Source organism: Lontra canadensis, unplaced genomic scaffold (assembly GCF_010015895.1).
Source record: "Lontra canadensis isolate GAN:19392208 unplaced genomic scaffold, GSC_riverotter_1.0 scaffold8, whole genome shotgun sequence".
NCBI lineage: Eukaryota > Metazoa > Chordata > Mammalia > Carnivora > Mustelidae > Lontra > Lontra canadensis.
The window spans coordinates 31498582-31520086 of record NW_022631002.1 but is presented as its reverse complement, the minus strand read 5'-3'; positions in this window follow the sequence as shown (position 1 = coordinate 31520086).

Sequence of the window (21505 nt, the reverse complement as noted above, 5' to 3'; positions counted from 1 at the left end):
ACAACCTAGAACGGATAAATTCCTAGAAACATACAAACTGCTAAAACCGAATAAGGAAGAAAGAGTAAATTTGAACAGACTGATAACCAGCAAAGAAATTGAATCAGTAGTCAAAAGATCAGAAGTCCAGGACCAGACGGCTTCACAGGGGAATTCCACCAAACATTTAAAGAAGAAGTTATCTATTCTTCTTAAGCTATTCAAAAAAAAAAAAAAAAAAAAAAAAAGAAAAGAAAAGAAAGGAAAACTTCCAACTCATTTTATGAGGCCAGCATTATTCTAATGCAAAGCCAGATAAAGACACCAACAATAAAAAGAACTATAGGCCAGTATCTTTGGTGAGCATAGATGCAAAAATCCTAAACAAAATACTGCGAATGGAACCCAATAGTATATTAAAATAATCATTCCTATCTCACCATAATAAAGGCCTTATATGAAAAACCACAGCCAACTTTATACTCAATGGGGGAAAACTGAGAGATTCTCCCTTAATGTTAGGAACAAGACAAGGATGTCCACTCTCACCACTTTTATTTATCGTAGTACCAAAGTCCTATCCCCAGTGATTGGACAACAAAAAGAAATAAAAGGCATCCAAAATGATAAGGAAGAAGTAAAACTTTCATTATTTGTGGGTGACATGATACTATATATAGAAAACCCCAAAGATTCCACCAAAAGTCTACTAGAACAGATGAATCAATTCAGTACAGTCTCAGGATGCAAAATCAACATACGGAAATCTGGGACATTTTTATTTACTGATAACAAGACATCAGGAAGGAAATTAAGAAAACAATCCCATTTATAATTGCATCAAAAATAATAATGTACATAGGAATAAGCTTAACTAAAGAGGTGAGAGATCTGTACCCTGAAATCTATAAAACACTAATGAAAGAGAATGAAGATGACACAAAGACATTCCATGCTCATAGATTGGAAGAACAAATATTGTTAAAATGTTTATACCACCCAAAGCAGTCTACACGTTCATTGTAATCCCCTTCCAAATACCAACAACATCTTTCACAGAACTGGAACAAAAAATCCTAAAAAACCATTTGGGGCACCACAAATAGCCAAAGCAATCTTAAGAGAGAAAAGCAAAGCTGGAGGCATCACAATTCTGGACTTCAAGCTCTATTACAAAGCTGGAGTGATCAAGACAGTATGGTACTAGCACAAAAACAGACACATAGGTTAATGGAACAGAATAGAAACCCAGAAATGGACCCACAACCTATGGTCAACTCATCTTCAACAAATGAAGAATGAATATGGATGAGAAAGACAGTCTCTTCAACAAATGGTATTGGGAAAACTGGACAGCCACACTCAAAAGAATGAAACTGGACCACGTTCTTATACCATACACCAAAATATACTGAAAATGGATTAAAGACCTAAATGTGAGACCTGAAACCATAAAAATCTTAGAAAAGAACACAGAGAGTAACTTCTCTGAAGTTGACCATAGTAACATTTTTCTAGATATGTCTCCTCGGGCAAGAGAAATAAAAGGGAAAATAAACTATAGGGAAGACATCAAAATGAAAAGCTTCTGCACAGCAAAGGAAACCATCAACAAAATAAAAGGCAACCTATGGAATGAGAGAAGACATTTGCAAATGCCGTATCCGCTAAAGGGTTAGTATCCAAAGTATATAAAGAAATGATACAAATCAACACCCAAAAAACAAACAATCCAATTTAAAAATAGGCCTAAACAAAAACAGACATTTCTTCAAAGAAGACACCCAGATGGCCAACAGACCCAAGAAAAGATTCGCAACATCACTCATCATCAGGGAAATGCACATCAAAACTACAATGATATATCCCCTCACACTTGTCAGAATGGCTAAAATCAGAAAAATAAGGAACAGCAAGCATTGGTAAGGATGTGAAGGGAAAGGAACCCTCTTGCTCTGTTGGTGGAAATGCAAACTGGAGCAGCCAGTCTGGAAAACAGTGTGGAATTTCCCTAAAAAGTTAAAAATAGAACTACCCTATCATCCAGGAATCACACTACTGGGTGTCTACCATCCAAATACAAAAACACTAATTCAAAGGGATCCACGTACCCCTGTGTTTACAGAGCATTATCAACATTAGCTAAATTATGGAAGCAGCCCAAGTGTCCATCAACTGACGAGTAGATAAAGAAGATGTGGTATAGATACTCAATGGAATATTACTCAGCCATCAAAAAGAATGAAATCTTGCCATTTGCATCAACATGGATGGAGCTAGGGAGAATAATGCTAAGTGAAGACAGTCAGTCAGAGAAAGACAAATACCATATGATTTCACTCATGTGTAGAATTTAAGCAATAACACAAATGGATGGGGTGGGGTGTAGGGACAGAGAGAGAGAGAGAGAGAGGAGCCAAGAAACAGACTCTTACTCTAGAGAACAAACTGATGGTTACCAGAAAGGATGTGGGTGAGGAATGGGGGAAACAGGTGATGGGGAGGAAGGAGGGCACTTGTTGTGATGAGCCCTGGGTCATGTATGACAGGGTTGCGTCACTGTACTGTATACCGGAAACTGATACAGCCCTCTATGTTAACTATACTAGAATTAAAATTAAGATTTAATGAAAAAATGCTGTGGCCATGTTTAATCTGAGACAAAGGAGCGGTGTTATTTACTGAGATCATCTCAGCTAATTCTCACAAGAATCTTAAAAGGGAAGGATCACAGCACATACGTTGTAGATACAGAAACTGAGAATCAGAGAGGTTCAGTGAATTTCCCCAAGCCACACAGCTAGAGAGTTGACATCAAAACCCATTTCCTTCCCTGACACTGCAACATTTTATCTCATTGAACTTGATTTCTGTACTGTCATCGGGGAGGTTAGAGAAAAGACAGAGAACCCTAAAGAAAACCTCCAGAGAGCTTCTGTGTGGATCATTATTTCTCACCCTGTCTTTCATCCGATTCTGACCAGCCTGTTGGCTCTGTGTCTCCATCAGGCCATGTCCCAGAGCTGTGCGGGCTCAGGGCAGGAAATGGCTCTCCAGGCAGGCGAGTCCTCTGTCCAGTGCCATAGTGATCCTGTCTGTTGCCACAAGGATCGAGGAAACGGTTCCCTTGCCTTTTGCTGAATAATTATGGACATTGAGAGCAGATAGGAATCATGGAAAGGCTGAGGAGGACTGAGACAGAGGGTTTTGTGCCCCCAAATTACCTACCCTCTGACAAACCCTTCCTCCCGCACCATCAAAGCGCGTGCCACTGAATCTTCCTTCGAAACAGAGTGTCCTACAAGTCGCGAATTGCCAAGATAAGAGATTTGCCTGGTCGGTGAATCGGAGTGTGATTTGTTTCTGGTTTCCTATAAATGATGAGTGGTCGAAGACTCTTGATAGTGAGTTTAAGCCCCATGTTGGGCATAGAGTCCAGTTAAAATTTTTGTTTTAATAACTAATAATTTTTTAAAAAGTCATCTCCTCTCCCTTAATACTGCCAGGGTTGGGAATTTGTCAACTGCATAATCCTACTGGAAAGAGAAGGAGGTCCTTTTCCCTTCCCAGGACCCAACCCTCATTCTGCCCCAAGTCTCCCCCAAGTCTCGGACACCCTGGAGGGGCCCAGCCTGGCACACAGTGGGATGCCGTGGGGGAGGGGTGGGTAATCTTGCTTGCTCCGAAATCTGGCCTGGTCACTTTTTCTCTCTGCTCCTCAATTCGCTCACCTGTATAATGGGGACAAGGGACCATGGATATGAAGCGGTTCATGAATCTGAGAGTGTTGCCCAGGTAGGAGAACTTAGAACTCTCATGATGAGCTCTGGCCAGAAAAGATGAACCCTTGCCAGCCCAGCTTCCTAGTCCTGGCAGCAAACCTGGGAGGCGGCCACCAATACCACTGTGGCCAAACCAAAGGTCTCATCTGGACCCTTATGGGCCTTATGGCCTTGTCTACACCTGTGCATGGGGCAGACATGACACCCTCTCCCCTCCCTCCAGGAGCATTCCAGCCTTCCCCAGTCTGGCCCACAGATCGGCTCCCCCGCATCCTCTGTTGGAGGGGCAGAGTGATAACTTAAGAATCTGCCCCTTGGTGTCCACCAGGAGGGAAAATGGTGCCAGGTGACACTTCCTTTCACCAAGTCCTCATTTTCTATTTTAATCGTTGCATAGAATTTGGCTTTCAAATGATTAGTAAGTTTGAATCCATGTAACAAGTTATAGATGAACAGTTGCGGGTCCCACGGGCAAGAACACAAGAAACTTCATTGTCGTCCATCCATCAGACCTCTTATAAGAACGTCCGGACTTCGGTGCTTTGTCTTCTGACTTGGAACAATAGGGCCACTTGGATGGACTCTGTGTGGCCTAACACCACCTCCGAAAGGGAGTACGTTCACCTGCAAGGAAAACTATGACCCTGGCTTTACAATGGCCCACTGAGCCAAGAAAAGGAAACCCCAAGTATGATCGTCTGGGCAATGACCCGGCCGGGCAGTCCTTGGCTGAAACGGGCACCTGGGAGACTCGGGTTTTCCCCATGCCTCAAGAAAAACATCCAAATGATGCTCTTGCAAGTTATACGCCTGCAATTATTCCAAAAACAACACCCTGAAATAGATGAGCCAACGGGTCAGGAAACGATTTCCCTCAGAGGGTAATGTCTTCTGTAACACGCCAGCCTGGGGAGTGATTTACGGGCCGGCCTTGCAGGTATGACGGGCTGTCCTCCCCGAGCTCGTCTGGGCCTCGCTGCCTCCCGCCAGCCTGAGGCCGGGTCTGCCTGGGCCGCCGGCTTCCTGCAGACTGTGGGCTCTTTGACACAGCAGCTGGGCTGGCTTTCGCTCTGCCCCGTCAGTGCACCTTATGTGTCTCCAAGGCTCACTCAGCTCCTTCCTCTGGGCTCCAGACGCTTTTTCCGACTCACTCAGCATTTCCACTCGCCACTGGGGTTCAGGCCCGGCAAGCAGCCGCCTGACCTCTGGTGAACTCCTCCATATTCGCTCCTTCGAAAGCCTCCTGCTTCTTTCTCCTTGGCCTCCTGGGTGAGCTCATCGGACCCGGGAGCCAAAGGGAGCCGAGACGGGCCCAGCATCTGCCAGGGAGCACTCGGGAGGGGCGGCAAAGCACTTTCCTTCCTTCTGTGAAGATTTACTCTTGCACCAGGCTCTGTACTAGGGGCCGAGGAGGCGACCCTGCCTGAGGCAAGGGCTCTTCTAGAGGGGCAAAAGGTCAAAAGCCACACAAAACAGAGCGATAAGGAGAGAAGGTAAAGGGTGGGGAGGAGGGATCCCACCTGCCTGTGTGGTGGGGGTCCCCTGTGGGCAGGCTCAGCCCAGGGGTGTGTGTGGCTCCAGGAGCCGACAGTGCTTTTGGCAAAGGAAGGCGTCCCCCCTCCCCCAGATGGACACAGCACCATGTAGTGCATGTGGCTTGGCAGGCAGAGCAAGGCCGACGTATCCCTTCAGCCAGGCATCACCCCATTAGCTGCTGGCACATGTCTGTGGAGAGGCCCTAGAGATACTTCTGGAAAAAAAAATTCAAGGAGACCCTTGAAGGGCGCTGTGATAGGCTGAGTGGTGTCTCCCCTAAATTCCTGTGAAAGCCCCATCCCCTGGTTCCTCAGGAGGTGACCTTAGTGGGAGGTAGACCCTCTAAAGAAGTGAGAAAGTAAAAATGAGGACTGAGGGAGGGCTGTAATCGAACATGACTGGGGTCCTTATAGGAGGAGGGAGTCTGGACACCTGGAGAGACACTGGAGATGCGTGCCCACAGAGGACACAGTGAGAAGGCGGCCGTTTGCAAGTCAAGGGGAGAGGCCCCACGAGAACCCAAGCCTGCCGACACCTGATCTCGGCTTCCAGCCTCCAGAGCTGGGAGAAAATACATGTCAATAGTGTAAGCCACCCAGTCTGGGGTATGTTGGAGGGAGCCATCCAGCTTCCCAGCAAATGGGGAGGCCCCGAGGCAGGGAAGTATTTGGTTGGGTTTAAAGACGAGAAAGGCTGCCAGTGGGGTTGGATCTGGGTGAAGCAGGTGGACAGGTAGGACCTGACGTAGTGGGGGAGGCAGCGGCCTCATAAGGGGCCCTGTGGGCCGCAGTGCCTGGGTGCAGCTTAGGAGGAAGCCCCGGGTCTGGGGAGGCTGAGGCAGTCTTCCTGAGCAGAGACTGGGGTGGGAGGGTGAGGCCCTTGGGTGGGAGGCCACAACTCTTGGGCCTCAGCCTGGCACTGCCACTTACTTGGGGACACATGCCTCATTTTACAGATCACACACCACCCCCCGCAACCCTGGACATCTTTTTGCATGCAGAATTTCTTTTTCTTCCTCTTAAGGATTGCTTCTTTGGAAGAAGTTCCTGGGTGGGAGATAATCAGGGCATGAGTCTTTCCTCTGGGCCATCTGTTTTCTCCATCTTTCAGAAGCAATTTGACCACATCACTCTCTCACTGGAATGTCACTCTCTCTCCACAGCCCCTCAGCGGATGAGAAGACCGAGGAAAGAATTACAGAAGTGGAGCACAAACCAAGAGCTCAGACCGTCGGTTCAGAATTGTCACCTCATTGTGGGAGTCCTCTGGGCCCGGTTCACACACACTCCTGAATGGGAAGTTGGCCCCCACCACACTTCCAGAAGCTGACGCCAAGAGAGGTCCTGGTTTCCCGCATCTCAGATGGCATCTGCCCTCCTAGCCTCTCCTCTGGGAGAAAAGACACACCTTCGAAGAGCATACCTAGAGACTATAAGCTTGCCAGGCCCGGAGCAGGGGAGGGGAGCAGTTGGTAGAGAGGAAGAATGGAGAGTTCGGGTCCTATAGCCTAGGTTTGCATCCAGGCTCTCCCACACGCTGCCTCACGTTGGCCGTAGCACTGGACTTTTCTGAGTCTCAGAAAGAGGAAGGATCCCTTTTGACAGGGTTGATGGGGGAACAGAGAGAGGCAGAAGCGTGGCCTTGTTCTAGACAAGGAGTTGTTGCTCAGGTAACAGAACTTCTCCTTAGCCAAGGAAAGGGGATGAGGTGGAGTGGGAATGAGTATAAGGGTACAGGGACCTGGAGAGATCTGTAAAGAACTACCTTATTGGGCTCAGAGAGTCCTAAAGGTGGGTTTATCTATGGGGCAGGGGGCTGGGAAGGGGGCTTGTTCAAGAGGTCTCGGGCCCGTCCATGTATACTTTCTCCTGTCATGCATCAGCCTGTGCATGGCCCAAGGTGGCCGCTTGCTCTAACAACCTATCTCCCCTGTTTGCCAGCCTTTCTGCTTCAAGCCCTATCGCAAACACCCAATTTCCTCTCAGTGTCTTTTGATTCAAGTTCCTCAGAAAGAGGGGAATACGGTGGGCTCAGCATGTAGCCTGCAGGCAAGAGGACTTTTGGGCAGGTGCTCAACCCCATGGGGAAGTTGAGGAGGCGAGGGAGGCTGGACATTGGGTGGGGTGACCATGGTGAGTTCTGAGAGGGAGGGGATTATGACAAAAGGCTATACAAAGGTGATTTTGTTGTGTTCTGTTTTATTTTTCTAGATCGACTGATCTTATCTCTGAAATAGGCTATTATCTACCAACCAAGATTTGGTCTTTCTCTCATACATGCCACCAGCTTTTGGGGGTGGTAACCAAGTTTTAGACACTATCACTACTCCCCTTGGGCCTGACACACTGTCAGGAAGTGAATGTTACACATACGACTAAGTCAAGAACATCTGGATTCTAGCTCCGTGGAAGCCTTCAGCCACCTTCTCACCCCACCCCTGCTCTGCTCTGTGCCTATGCCTATCTGGGGACCCACTGTACATGGCCAACTGGCCCAAACCCATTGTCATTAAAATAGGCAGCCATCAGCATTGGACGCCAACCTTCCAGTGCCATCACCAGGAAGAACAATTCTTTCTTGTTCTACTGTGCCAGCCTTGCGAGGTGCTGATTTTGCTGGGCTAAACCATTCCCCGAAATCCCCCTCGCTGTGGAGTTCTGGTAAGATTGAACACCAGGGAGGTCCAAGGGGGACATCGGGAGGGCAGAAGGGAACAACATGGGGCAACTGACGCATGTCACTGGTCACGTGTCTGCTGGCTCACTAAGCTGGAGTTGGATCTTCCCCTAGATCTTCCTTCAGCATCTTAGAACCCAATGAGGGGCCCCCAGGTTCTATAGGACCCACACTGCCAAGATCAGAGACGGGAACCAACACAGGGTTCTGTCCGTCATGGACTCAAACTCATGCTTGTTCTTGCTTTTGCCCTGAGGACAAGCCCCAGCCTCGGACATGGAAGAACAGCCTTCCAGGGATAGCTTAACCAGCTCCCCTCCCTGTAAGTTCGAACCCCTGGAAAGGACATATCTCCCAGTGGATTCTCTCCTCTGATTGAACCCTGACTGATAGGTCTGCCAATCCCTGCCTCTCCCGCCACCCCTGACCTGGGAGGCTGGACCCCACTATGAACACAACATTTCCTTTATTCAGCAACTGGCTGGACTTGCTTGACATTCAGAGCAACATGACTTCAGCAAAACAACTCTTGGAAGCCTGGGATAGATTGACTACCTAACACAACGCTCCACATTTCTAGGAGAAGGCAGAAAAGGAGACAAATATATATATTTCTGGTACAAACGGAATTTGTGGGAAAAGCACAACAATGTTCAAACATATTTGGAAAAGGTCAGAGTATCGCTTCCTCCAGAAAAGGAAACGGCTGTCCTGGGTGACACAGAGTCATAATGGCTGAGGGGGGCACTCACACAAGGGCCTCATGGAGAGGAAAGCAGGGCAGGCACTAGCCTCTTTGTTTTCTAGCTGAAGAAACTGAGGCACGGGGAGACACCAATGTGCTACAGAGGTTGCCTGCACAGGAGCCTGAGAACCCAGCCCAGGCCTCGGTTCTATTTTACTTGGCACACACGGTATTTTGGGTCTGGTTTGGTTTGTGTTTTTTATTAGCTCCCAACATTTAAAAAAAATCAGAACACTTGACCCTCATTCTCCCCCTCCCCCTCTAAAAAAAAATCCGGATTTGCTATTCGGCAGCGGACACTGGAAATGAGCAGAACCCGCCCTCTTTGGAGAGAGAGGGAGGGTCCATTTCCAACAGTCTAATCTCCCTATATGACCTACAGTGTCCTCTTGGCATTTACATTTGAGCTCCTTTAAATCAGCAGACTTGAGACTCAAAGTCCGATCCAACTGATTCTAATTCTGCTGCTTTTCCACTGGACCATGACACAGTCCCAAACATATCAGACACCTGTGTTTTCAGCTACTTGACAAATAGATACTGAGTGTCCCTTATGTGTAGCTTGAGGAAGGTGGTGAATGAAATGGGTATCTGGGTGTGTGCGCGCGTGTGTGTGTGCGCGCGCGTGTGCGTGTCTGTGCACACACGCATATAAATACATCAACATATACGATTATTCCCAAGGTTTTGGTGTGTGCATCATCTGATGTTCTACCCAGGAGCTCGCTGTAATCTGGGAAATATAAAACCAGCCCCAGACACTGAGATGTCTGTCTGCCTATTTCTGGAGATGTTTGACTTTTTGTCCACTCTTCTCTGAAACTGTAGCCAGTGTGTCTTTTGCGGAAAGTAACTGCTCACCTGGAAGTCTTGGCTCCCCATGTTCCTGTCCTGCAGCTTTGTGGAGGCATCCCTGGGAAACATGTGGGCTCATGGGCTGGCTAACTCGGGGGACACGGAGCATAACCGGTAGGCTGGGAGCTGGGACCCACCACTCTGAAGCAAAGTGAGATTTGTAGGCTCAACACTCAGAAAAACCCAAAGGAAACCGGAACGAACGGCTCACCTTCGCTGGAAGGCTTCTCTCGATAAGGAGACCTTAAAGAAGGACCGAGATCAGCAGCTACAGGGGGAAACGAGGGCTGTGAAGTGCCGCTGTTGACGTAAAGCCTTTTCATGGAGCACAAGCAACAAATGGGGAGCTTTCCTTCCTCCTGCAGCAGTGTGGTGCTCATGAAGGAGAGCACGCGGGGGTGGTCGGGGCGTTGTCACCCTTCCATGAACAGGCTGGGTGGCCGGGAGGGAGGGTTTCCTCTCTTTTTGCTTCTGCTTTCCCCTTTGTAAAATGAGCATCTTGGACTCAAAGAGCGCTTAGCCCCCTTCCAGCTGTAAGCATCAGGTGCAAACCACACAGGTGAAACCTGCTATCTTACTTTGTAACCGGCTATCTTACTTTGTAACCACGCAGTGTTACTCATTGCACGGTATTACTAACCACTAACTAACATTTCTTGTGTGTTTGCCCATGCTAGGAATGCTTCAGCGCTTTTATTTTTATTTGTCTTTTTTTAAAAGATTCTACCTATTTATTTGAGAGAGAGAGAGAGAGAGAACGACTAGGGGCCAGCAGCAGAGGGAGAGGGAGAAGCAGGCTTCCCGCTGAGCAGGGAGCCTGGTGCGGGGCTCAACCCCAAGACCCTGGGATCATGACCTGAGCTGAAGGCAGAGGCTTAACCAGTTTAGACACCCAGGTGCCCCTGCTCTAGCTATTTTAAATCTCATTTTTAAACCCATCTAATTTTCACAGCCACCCCTAATTTACAGAGGAAGAAACTGACACGGAAAAGTAAAACCCTTGTCCAAAGTCACGAGGTTCCTAAGCGGTGGTCGGCACCCACGCAGTCCCACTCCAGCGTCTGTGCTCTTGGCCAGCTCTCCGTGATGCCACCTGTCTCAAAGAGGGTCTTGTCTGTCTCTTTGGTTTTTTTTTTTAAGCTACTAGGTGAAGAGGCAGAGGCATAGAATGTTGTAGTAAAATGCGGGGGTTAAGGGCTCGGGCTCTGAAGTCAGAGAAGCAGGGTTATATATGGTCTGCTGCCTTCTACCTGGGGGATCTTGGGAGTATCGCTTCAAGCCTAAACTCGCTCAGCTGTAAAATGAGGCTAATAATTGTACCAGCTCATAGGGTCCCTGGGGGAAAGCATCGAGAGATTGCCTGAAAGATACCTAGCACTTCCCTCCTAGGTGGATATCCCTGAGGGATAGATTCACGGGTCCCCCAATAGATGTGCCTGTGGACGTTCGTGTTCATAGGAGCACCCCTGGAAAGCGCCCGCAGGCCCATCAGCAGGACACAGCTGAATGACTTGGTATGTTCCCACAAGGAAATACTATGCAGCCGGGAGAACAAGGTTTTATGTTGAGTGAAAGCCATCAGATACAAATCTGTGCTGTCAGAGGTCAGGGGTGGGGTGGGGTGCGGAGGGCGGTTCTCGGGACGGGTGGGGTAGGGATGGACAGGGAACTCAAGAGGGCTTTCTGGAGGCTTCGATGCTCAGTTTCTTAATCTGATGCTGGTTGCCTGGGTGTATTTGTGAATATCTATCGGATAGCCTCCTAATGAATATATGTACTTGTCTGTGTATGTGATATATTCCAATAAGAGTTTTTATTCTATTTTTTATTTTTTTTAAGATTTTGTTTATTTATTTGAGAGAGAAAGAGAAAGAGAGAGTGTGTGCACAAGTGGGGGGAGGGCTAGAAGGAGAAGCAGGCCCCCCTCCGAGCCCGACACAGGACTCTATCCCAAGACCCTGAGATCGTGACCTGAGCTGAAGGCAAATGCTTAACCGACTGAGCCACCCAGACACCCCCAATAAGGGTTTTTAAAATAGACAATCTAATAATAATAATTATTAATACCAAGTGACTAATAGCAAGTCCAGGGAGGGTGCTGTTAGAGGTCAGGGAGCAGTTCCCAGCCTCCCTGAACTGCTGTGGGAAAAAAGATAGTCTTTGGAGCCAGCTAGTGCAGGGCCCTGCCTCTCCCCACTCCACCTCTTCCCGGCTGTGTGGCCTTGGGCACGTTGCTTAACCTCTCTGAGTTTTAGCCTTATCTTCTGTAAAAATACCATGTACCTCATGAGGGTGTTCTGAGGACATAAGAAGATGCACTAGAGACTGGCCTATATGCGGAAGGATCATGATGGGCACTCCATGAGAGCTTGTACTCTTCCTTTCTTCCTTGCCTTTTAGAGCACCTAGCACTGTGCAGGGTATGTAGTAGGTACAATATAAGTGCCTCCTGAATGACTAAGTAAAGTTTTTGAAAAGTCACTTGTCTGTCCTCCCAGCAGACGCATCTCTGGGATCCACAAATGAATAAATCAATGAAATTCTCCTGTTTCTCACCCAGATGTGGGTGGTCTGACGGCTCAGAGGTCAGAACATGGCTCCCCTATGTTCCGGCCCCAAGGATAGGCACTCCTTCTACCGGCTTACTGGCTCTATTGCTTTTGGCAATGAGGCATGGGGAATTCACTCATCCCTTGTGTTGGCTCACCACCGCTTTCTTCCCTGCCTCCAAAATGAAGCAAAGAGGAAACTGCCCTGAATTCCACCAGATCCCGCTTCCTCTCCTGGTGGATTGAGCCTGGCCAGCCCCTGGCTGCCAGACCATCGTTACTCTGTGGGTTAGAGGCTAAACCTACGGGGAGGGCAGTAGCTGGATGGGACCTCCCTCCCTAGGTGGCACGCAGAGCTCTGGGTCAGGTGTCTGAGTCCTGGTGACACAGGGATAGCCTTCCCCTGAGGGGCGTTGGTGGGCTTCCCCAAATAGTACCCACACCTCTCTGTCTCTGCACCTTCGTGATGAGAATTGGGTTCCATTTCACCGTAGGAGACACCGAGAATCAGAGGGTGACCAAGCCTGATGGAGGCTGCCCAGGCCAGGAGGCTGCAGTGCCCAGGTCAGCCTCCTGGCCCCCGATCCAGGGAGCTTCTGTCCCAACCACCGACGTCCGGTGTCGGGTGGCCAGTTATGCAGAGGAATGCTTGCCTTTGAGTTGCTGCCTTACTCTCTATTATTCCAGAGCCTGCAGAAACTTCCCCATTCCCACCCACCTTCACAACTTCAGCCACCAAATACTTAGCTGGGGCCATCTGTGGACCAGTCACTGGTCCAAGTGCTGGGATACAGATCCCTGTCCTCTTGGAGCTGATGGTTGATTGGTGCATTTCAGTGCATACGTTGACTCAGCCACATTAACAGAAACCAAGCAACAATGGTTTTAGCAAAACAGGTTTATTTCTCTCTCACTGAAAGGCCAAGTCCAGTAGGCAGTCATGGGAGGCCCAGGTTCCTCCCACCTGCCCTGCCAACACCCAGCATGGTGTTGTCTTTCACCTGGAAGTGTAGGGCAGGCATCGACCTTGAAGGGCCTGAACTGAGGGTCACAGACATCACTCCAGCTCCTAGCCCACTGGGCTGATCTTAGTCACATGGGCGTGTCTAGCTGCAAGGGAAGCTGGGAAATGTAGTCTCTAGCTGGACGACCCTCTACCTAGATAAAAGTTGTGGGTTATATTACTAAGAGGAAGAGGAGAAGGATAGATTGGGAGGCACTGTGCCATGCAGAAACAGACAACAGTTAGTAAGTACTTTAGTAGTATAAGTCAGATGCACAGGGTTGACCTCTAGAAATGACATTTGAGTTTGAATGAAGTAAGGTCACCAGCCATGTGCTGTCCAAGGGACGAGGGCATCAGGCAGAGGGAACAGCAAATATAAGGCCTTGGGTGGACTGGGGTAGGGGTGGGATGTGAAAATGAGGTTACGTGTTCGAGAAAAGCAGCTAGAGAATGACACAAAGGGCATGGCGGACCATAGGTAGGGGTTGGCTTTTATTCTGAGGGTGAAGCTTTTGTCTGTAGGGGGTGAGGGGAGGGAGTGGGACAGCGGGTCGAGCAGTGGGACAGGTGGGAAGCTGCACACCAGTCCAGATGAAGGATGGGGAGTCAAGGTGTAAGTGGAGAGGGGAAAGAAGTTGATGAGACTGAGTTTACCCATGAGGAGGAGAAAATGGATCAGGGTCAAAAATTTCAGATAGCCTTACATGCCTGGCTGGAAAAAAAGAGGGGGGGGGGATTTATTTTGCAGGAGATTTTAAAGATAAGGAACAACATGGTCAGACTGAACTATACTTGAGAAGAATCACATCCTTTCATAGACTTGGTGGGAGGAAGTGATTTTATTTAAGATGAACAGAAGTATTGAGAGGATGTCCTCGTAAGATGGCCCAGCTTTTCAGGCTGCTGGAAAGCCTGCTCTGCTTGCAGCCAACATGAAGAACGCAGAGCCGTGGGCCCCAAGGATAAGATGGAGAAGGTTCTTAAGGACATGCGTGCCCATGCGGTGTTCCTGAAGAGCCCATGTTGCCAGAAGCAGCAGCGGGAAGCCATTATGAGAGCTTGCACAATCTATTCTAGCTGAGAATGTTTCCCAATATAATTTACAAAATTTCAGTTGGAAATGCATTAGCAGCTGAGCAGTGAGGAACTTCTACGGGGGAAATAGGAAAACTAAATTAAAACCCCAGCTTCGAACATGATCGAACGATGTGCGCGGCCCCTGCAGTCTTCTCTAACCTTTTCAAGTCCAAAGAGCCCTTTTGTTCTACCCGGTTTATGGGTCGGTTTTCATTGGATTTGGTTTCAGAAAGGTTTTATGGAATCCGTTCAAATGGCTGCTGATGAGCTCACATGCTAGACCATCCGCTTACACGTGCACCATCCAAGGAGCACAGAGGGAGAGAGATACAGATATTTGAATACATGCACGGGGCATGAAAGAGGGATCGAGAGGAAGGGTAAGACAGACAGACAGACAGGGACGGAGGCAGAGGAAGATGGAGAAAGGCAGAGCGAGAGGATGAGAAGGACACAGGGCACTTAACCTCCTGGGCGGTCTTTGAAATCACGTAGTTTAACCTTAAGCCAGTTTTCTTTCAGTCCTGTGGGCCATCTCCTTGTCCTGTGCAGGCACATCCACCTGCTGGAAAGTTCGCTGGTAACTATAAGGCCGTTTAGTCCTACTTCCTGGGATTCCTGGGGCCCTTACCAAGGCAGGGACATCTTTCCGCTCCACCCCTCGATCCCTTCTACTTGACTGTGACTTTTTAGTCTCTGGTCTCCTCTCGAAATGGCTCTCCTGTTCTTCTAGAGCAGATTCCAAGTTCCAGGGGACACGGCAGGGAGAGTCACGTCCATTTGGGGACTTTAAACACAAGTGATGCCCTGCACAGTGTCTGAGCCGAGTGCTCCGTTCTCTCTGTAAACTGAGAGGGTCCAGTCTGTGGGCACCATGACCACGAAGCCAGTGAGAAGAAGCCAGTGATACCTCTCACTGGGGAGTCATCCCTATTCCCACCCCTGAGCAGCCTGGATCCTTCCTCTCATGGAAGGATCACGTGGGCCGTCACTTGGAGCACCTACCTTGGCTCAGTCAGGTTCTAGGGATCCCAGACAGAGTCCTGCCCTCATGCAGGGAAGGTTGGTTGTAGCAAGGAGACTAACAAGAAACCAAACCCACACATAACTCAACTCCCTCTGCCCCGCGCGGGGTCTCACACACTCTGGCTCTCTCTCCTTCCCTCAAACAAATAAATAAAATCTTTTACAAAATTAAAATTAAAATTAAAAATTAAAAAAATTTAAAAATAAAAAGAAGAGCGACTGATGGAACTCTAAACATGCAGTTATAACTGTCAGTACATAGCAAAGTTATACACAGAGAAATCAAAAATTCTCCACGATGGGGGCACCTGGGTGGCTCAGTGGGTTAAAGCCTCTGCCTTCGGCTCAGGTCATGATCTCAGGGTCTTGGGATCGAGCCCCGCATCGGGCTCTCTGCTCGGCAGGGAGCCTGCTTCCTCCTCTCTCTCTGCCTGCCTCTCTGACTACTTGTGATCTCTCTGTCTCTATCAAGTAAATAAATAAAAAATCTTTAAAAAAAAAAATTCTCCACGATGGGTGTTACACGCAGGACGTGACTTATGCCTAGGCCGGTCTGGACCACAGAGAAGCGGGTTTGTCTTGCAAACTTGGTGTGTAAAACGAGAGAGAAAGCCACCAAGAACACAGAATTCTATAGTCACACATGGATCATTTCCAGAGCGGCGAGATGAGAAGTTAATTCTAGAACTTGACCGTGTGTGTGTGTGTGTGTGTGTGTGTGTGTTTGTGTGTGTGTGTGTGTAACATAGTATCTATAATTTTTTTGTAATTTATAACTATATGTGTTTATATATAAACTCACCCGTGAGTAGATGGCTGAGTGTGCCATCCATCATATTTGCCTCTTTTATGGGAAGAACTAAAACCAAAGCAGTAAAAGAGTGGAAAGAAACAGTGATTTTTAAATCTGAGCTTCTTGTTGGTTACATTACAATTTCAAACATCTATATGGCAAGAAAGAAAAGAAAAAAGAAAAAGAAGAAGAAAGAAAGAGAAGAAGAAGAAGAAGAAGAAGAAGAAGAAGAAGAAGAGAAGAAAAGAAAAGAAAGAAACAAATGAGTCCTACACCAAGTCAGAAGCTAAGCAACCATGTGGGAAACAGCATCACATAATAGACAAAGGGCTAATTTTTATTATTTACAAAGAGCTCTTACAAATCAATAAGGAAAAGACAAACAGCCCAACAGCTACATGAGCAAAGTACAAGAACACGCTGATAGCAGAGAAAAGCAAGATATTTGGCCAGTAATATGAAAAGAAGGCCAATCTCCCTCATAATTAAATAAAAATAAAACATTATCTTTAAAAAAAAAATTGGCAAGGCTTAAAACTCATCCTAATTTGGAGCCGCCTGAAGCAGCCCCTGAGACAGGTTTGAGCACAAGTAGCTGATCTGGGAGGGGCCCTTGAGAGCATCAGGGTTGGGGTCTCCGAGGGGGAGTGAAGGGAGAAGTGTGTTGCCCCTGTGACTGGAACCGAAGGCCACCGAGGAAGTGGGGGGAGCTGTGGTGAGGCACAGGGGGCCCTCAGTGTTCCCTAGACCAAGAGGTGAGTGATCTGGGGGGCTCACATACTCACTTCCGCTGGAAGTGCTAGGAGGGTGTTCCCTTCTGTCCTGCGAAGAGCCTGCATGAGCACAAAAGCTTCCTGCAGCCTGGAAAGCCAGAGGCAAGGGAATGCAGAAACTGACAGTGAGCAGGTGGGCAAGGACCCCAATGATAAAGGGTAAAGGGATGGAAGGTCAGGGCAGCAACAGGTTCAATACAGAAGGTGACCTGCGTTCGGGGGTCACAGTGTGCAAGGCACTGAGTAAGCGTGGATGTGTCTCATGGTCTAGGAATATAACCACTCATGATAGAGAGACAAATTCCATCTCCATTTTCAAGTGAGCAGAGGCAAGAAAGTCTTTATTAAGTAACTTTCCCAGGGTCCTGCAGCAACGGGGTGATGGAAGGATGATTCATTTCAGGCTGACCAATTCCAGAGCCCAGCCTCTTCACATCCTCACCCACCACGGACGGAACTGTAAACCTGGTACCGTCTTTTTGGAGAGTCACCTGGTGGTAACGGTCAAAAATTTAAAAGCACACATCTCATGACTCAACCAGTCCACTTCCAGCTATAAATCCCACAGGCATCCTTGCAAAAGGGAGTCACTCCAGAAGGATATGAAAACAATTGTGTTTTTAATGAAATGATAATAATAAAACCACTGGAAACAATGTAACTAGCTGTTAAGAAAGGGTTAGTAGAATATTTAAGGTATGTCCTGATAATGAACCACGATGGAACACTTAAATATAAGGGCAAGGAGCTATCTGCATTAAAACAGAAAAAGGTCAACATTTAAAAAAAAAATTTAAATTGTTACCTTTTTTGCAAGAGTGTGTAGCAACAAATGTTTGGTTTGGCTCCATTTGTTTAAAAGGAAAAAAGATATTCATTTATTATACGTGCAGTAAAAGATTCAAAGAGAACACTGATCAGGATTGAGAATCTGAGAGGTAATTATGTCTCATTTCTTGCCCTATACCCTTCTATTCCCATGAATTACTTTTGTAATTAAAAAGTCCTAGGGGTGCTGGGGTTGTGAGTTCAAGTCCCATGTTGGGTGTAGAGATTACTTAAAAATAAAGTCTTTTCATTTTTATTTATTTATTTGAGAGGCGGAGGGGAAGAGGGAGAGAATCTCAAACAGACTCCACACTGAACAAAGAGCCTGATGCAGGGCTCCATCTCATGACAACAGAGATCATGACCTGAGCTGAAGCCAAGGGTCAGAGGCTTCACCGACTGAGCCATCCAGGCACCCCCAAATTTTTGGTTTCTTATTAGAAGAACCTGGATGGCAAGACTTTCTGAGAAAGCGCCCAAGTCCCAGAGATAGCACACAACCCCCTTCACAGGGCCCTCTCACCCACCAGCAGGTTAACAGCGGGAAGGGGGATAACAGTGCTTCCGCTCATGGACCATGGTCACGGCGATGTTTAAGACACAGGCATGTTCCGGTGTGGCAGATTCTCAGTAAGTGTATTGACGCTGGCCTCTCTAAGCTGTAAATTTTCCATCCGCAAAATAAAGGAGTAAGAGACGACAAAGGTTTTTGTTTTCAAATGTTATTTTCAGTGGAATCTGGCCCTAGGAAAACCCCCAAGGTGGAGGATAAAAATAATAGCAAGAATGAGTTATGTGCCTGCTGTGATTCTGAACACTGTAGACTTATTCACTTATTAAACTTCACAGCAATCCATATGCCCATTTTACAGATGAGGAAACTGATGAGACTCCAAAGGGGTTTGAGTAACTTGCCAGGGTCCCATGTGAGCAATCGGATTCCAGAGGAGGAAGTAAAGAGTTGGAATGGACAGTGGGGAAACAAGCCCTCCTCACCTTCCTCTTTCTCCCCACGGAGGCCCCACAGAAACTTTTGGGCTCCCTGGAAGATGGCTGGAAAAGTTACTGCCCTAAATGATCTCCAAGGTCATTTTCAATTTAGAGCTAATTAAAAAATATAATATCGCAGCCCATTTCTATAACAGGCTTCACTCTGTAAATCCATAGAATCCTTACAACATCTCACCTGAGCATCACACAAACCCTCTAAGGCAGAAAAGGCTTGGATTCTTAGCCTGAATTTACACAAGGAGCAGAGAAATTCAGCCTGAGGTCACACTTCAATTATATGGTAGAAGCAACTCTAGAAATCAGGTCTCCTGAGTCCCTGCTCAGGGTTTGTTTTTTTTTTTTTTTTTTTTTTTCCCCTTAAAGCATATGAAAGCACTTTGCCAAGTGTGAACACTGTACAAATATCCAGTACTATTTTTCGCACCTACCTGCCAGCTTTGTACAAAGTACGTGTTCAATAAGGGTCTTGCATTGAATCGCTGATTATGTCTGCTTTATGGCTATAGAATTAAAGTCAGCAAAGAACAATGGGAAATCTTGTGAATTATGATTCTGTTTACCTTTCCATTGTCGAACCTAATCATTTATTTCTTTCAAGTATGCCTCCTGCTATCCTTAGGCTAACACACACACAAAGGGAACAGGCGTTTGCTGATTATTCTTCAATGGACCAGGAGGGTTGGCGGCCCAGAAGCACAATGCCTAATACAGTCACCAAGCTGGGATTCAAAATCTGTCGCCAGCCAGCGGTAGCAACAACCCGGTTGTCATGCACTATCAGGACTGCCTTGCGGTTCTGCACAAAGCCCCGAGGGCACGCGGCCACCGTTATCGAGAGCCTTAAAGACCGCAAACTCTTTGACCCAGAAATCCCCATCCTGGGAATGTATTCTCCCAGGACCCAAGGATGTGGCAACACTGTGGACAAATGCAAAATTTTGGGAAAGGACTAAATGTTTGCTGTAGAGAATGGACTCAGTAGATTATGTCCAGTCTTGTCTATGGACTATTGTTGAGCTCTCTTGATTTCTGGGTGGGAGGGTGGGGGGCAAATCCCATAATTACCTGAGATAATGGGCACAACCACTTTTTTTAAGGGGGCAGAAGAGTGGGTTATAAAATCACAGGTGCTGTAGAGGCTCAGACACGTGTATATATTAAATGAAGTTGCAAATGTGTAAACTAAAATGCAATGGTAGTCATCTCCTTATCAATGGGATTATGGATGGCTTTACGGTTTATCATTTTGTTTATCCCTGGTTTTATAAATACGCATATTTACTCGCATAATGAAAAAAGAGTAAAATTGTTGTAAAGAGATACTATCCAAGGATGCTTAATAGCACGGAAGTGTGACCATGTTAGAGTTTTGCTAATAGTTGGGATTGCAGGTAATGCTTATTAAGCGCTTTTTCGTGTAAGATTCTTCTCAATTCTCTACCAGCTTCCTTCCTCCTGTCCTCACAAAGATTAACGTGAGGAAGGCACTGTGATCTGTCCCCTTTACTCAGCGGGAAATCTGAGGGTCAGGGAGGCTGAGAGCGAAACCCTGTGCGTTGGCATTTCCCCTCCTGTGAAATGTGAAAGCAAGGAAAACTCATTTGTGTGCATGCACGTGTGTGTGTGTGCATGTGCACGCATGGACAGATGTATACATCGCTGCTTTCCACCCTTGCGTGATAGGTTCCAGAAGCATCTTTATGTTTTCCCTTTGCTTGTCTCTAGTTTTTCCAAAATGAGGCCATCTGGTGACTTTTTACTAGGAAAGGCAGAAGTATTTCAAGGTTGGAGAAGAAAGTTTGCCATGGAGGATCCACGTTCCACGTGTACCTAGAAAACAAAGGGTGGGTATATTCCAGAGAAGGAGAATCAGAAGGAGCTAGAAGATCGAGTCTGGAAAGAGATTCCTGGCCAGTTGCCTGAGGCAGAATCTTATTCCCATTGGCCTCCCTCTTGCAGACCAGAATCTGTTCTCCCCAGAGGAGGTGCTCCGTCAGCGGGGGACTGACCTGGGAGAACCCTCTGGAAGTTGCTGGCCTGAACAAGAAGCTTCCCCCAGCACGCCTCTAAGCCTTCTCCTCAGCACTCTGCCATCCCAGCTGGCCTAAGGAGTAAACAGACTTGCTTGTACAACCTAATTCTGTGGACGGTGAGATTGCAGATAAGTCATTCCATGTATCTCAGCCCATGGTTGTCTTTCTTTCTGTGAAATCTACACTGTATTATAATTGATCTCTTGCATTCGGGGGCCAATAGAACCAAGAGTCCAGCACGGTGCCTGGCACATAGTATGTACTCAATAAAACGTAACACTAGGATTAGGCATTATGACCTATTCATAATAACGATTATTAATTTTGCACACTTCCCCCTTTCAGACTCTCACGCAAGCTTGGGCTTCTCAAATCCCCATCTTTCCCCAGCCTGCTACCAAAGTCTGCACTGTTGTCTTTTCCCCCTGGAAAACCTTTCAGACTAGAGCCAGTTTCCCATAGCCAAACTCAGCCCATAAAATTAATTACCATGAAAGTACTAAGAGTTAACCCTAGCTCCACACTTGCTTCTAACAGAGACCTTCAATGCCTTCACTCAAAAGAGCAGGCACTGTACCTTGCTGATTTTAGAGGATAATCAGGACCGGGTTCTCGAAACAGAGAGGGCCCCAGAGGGGCACGGACACCTCACGGCCTCACTCACATTTCCTGACCTCTGACTCTTTCCAAACCTTCTCTTTAAGGCTCTAGATTTTTTATGCCCATTGTCATGTTTTATAAACTTTTATTTGCAACCCATGAAGACAGATGAGTGTGGAAATCCTTGAAGTTGCTCCCAATAACCCAGCCCCTTTATTATGACCAGCGTGTAGGGC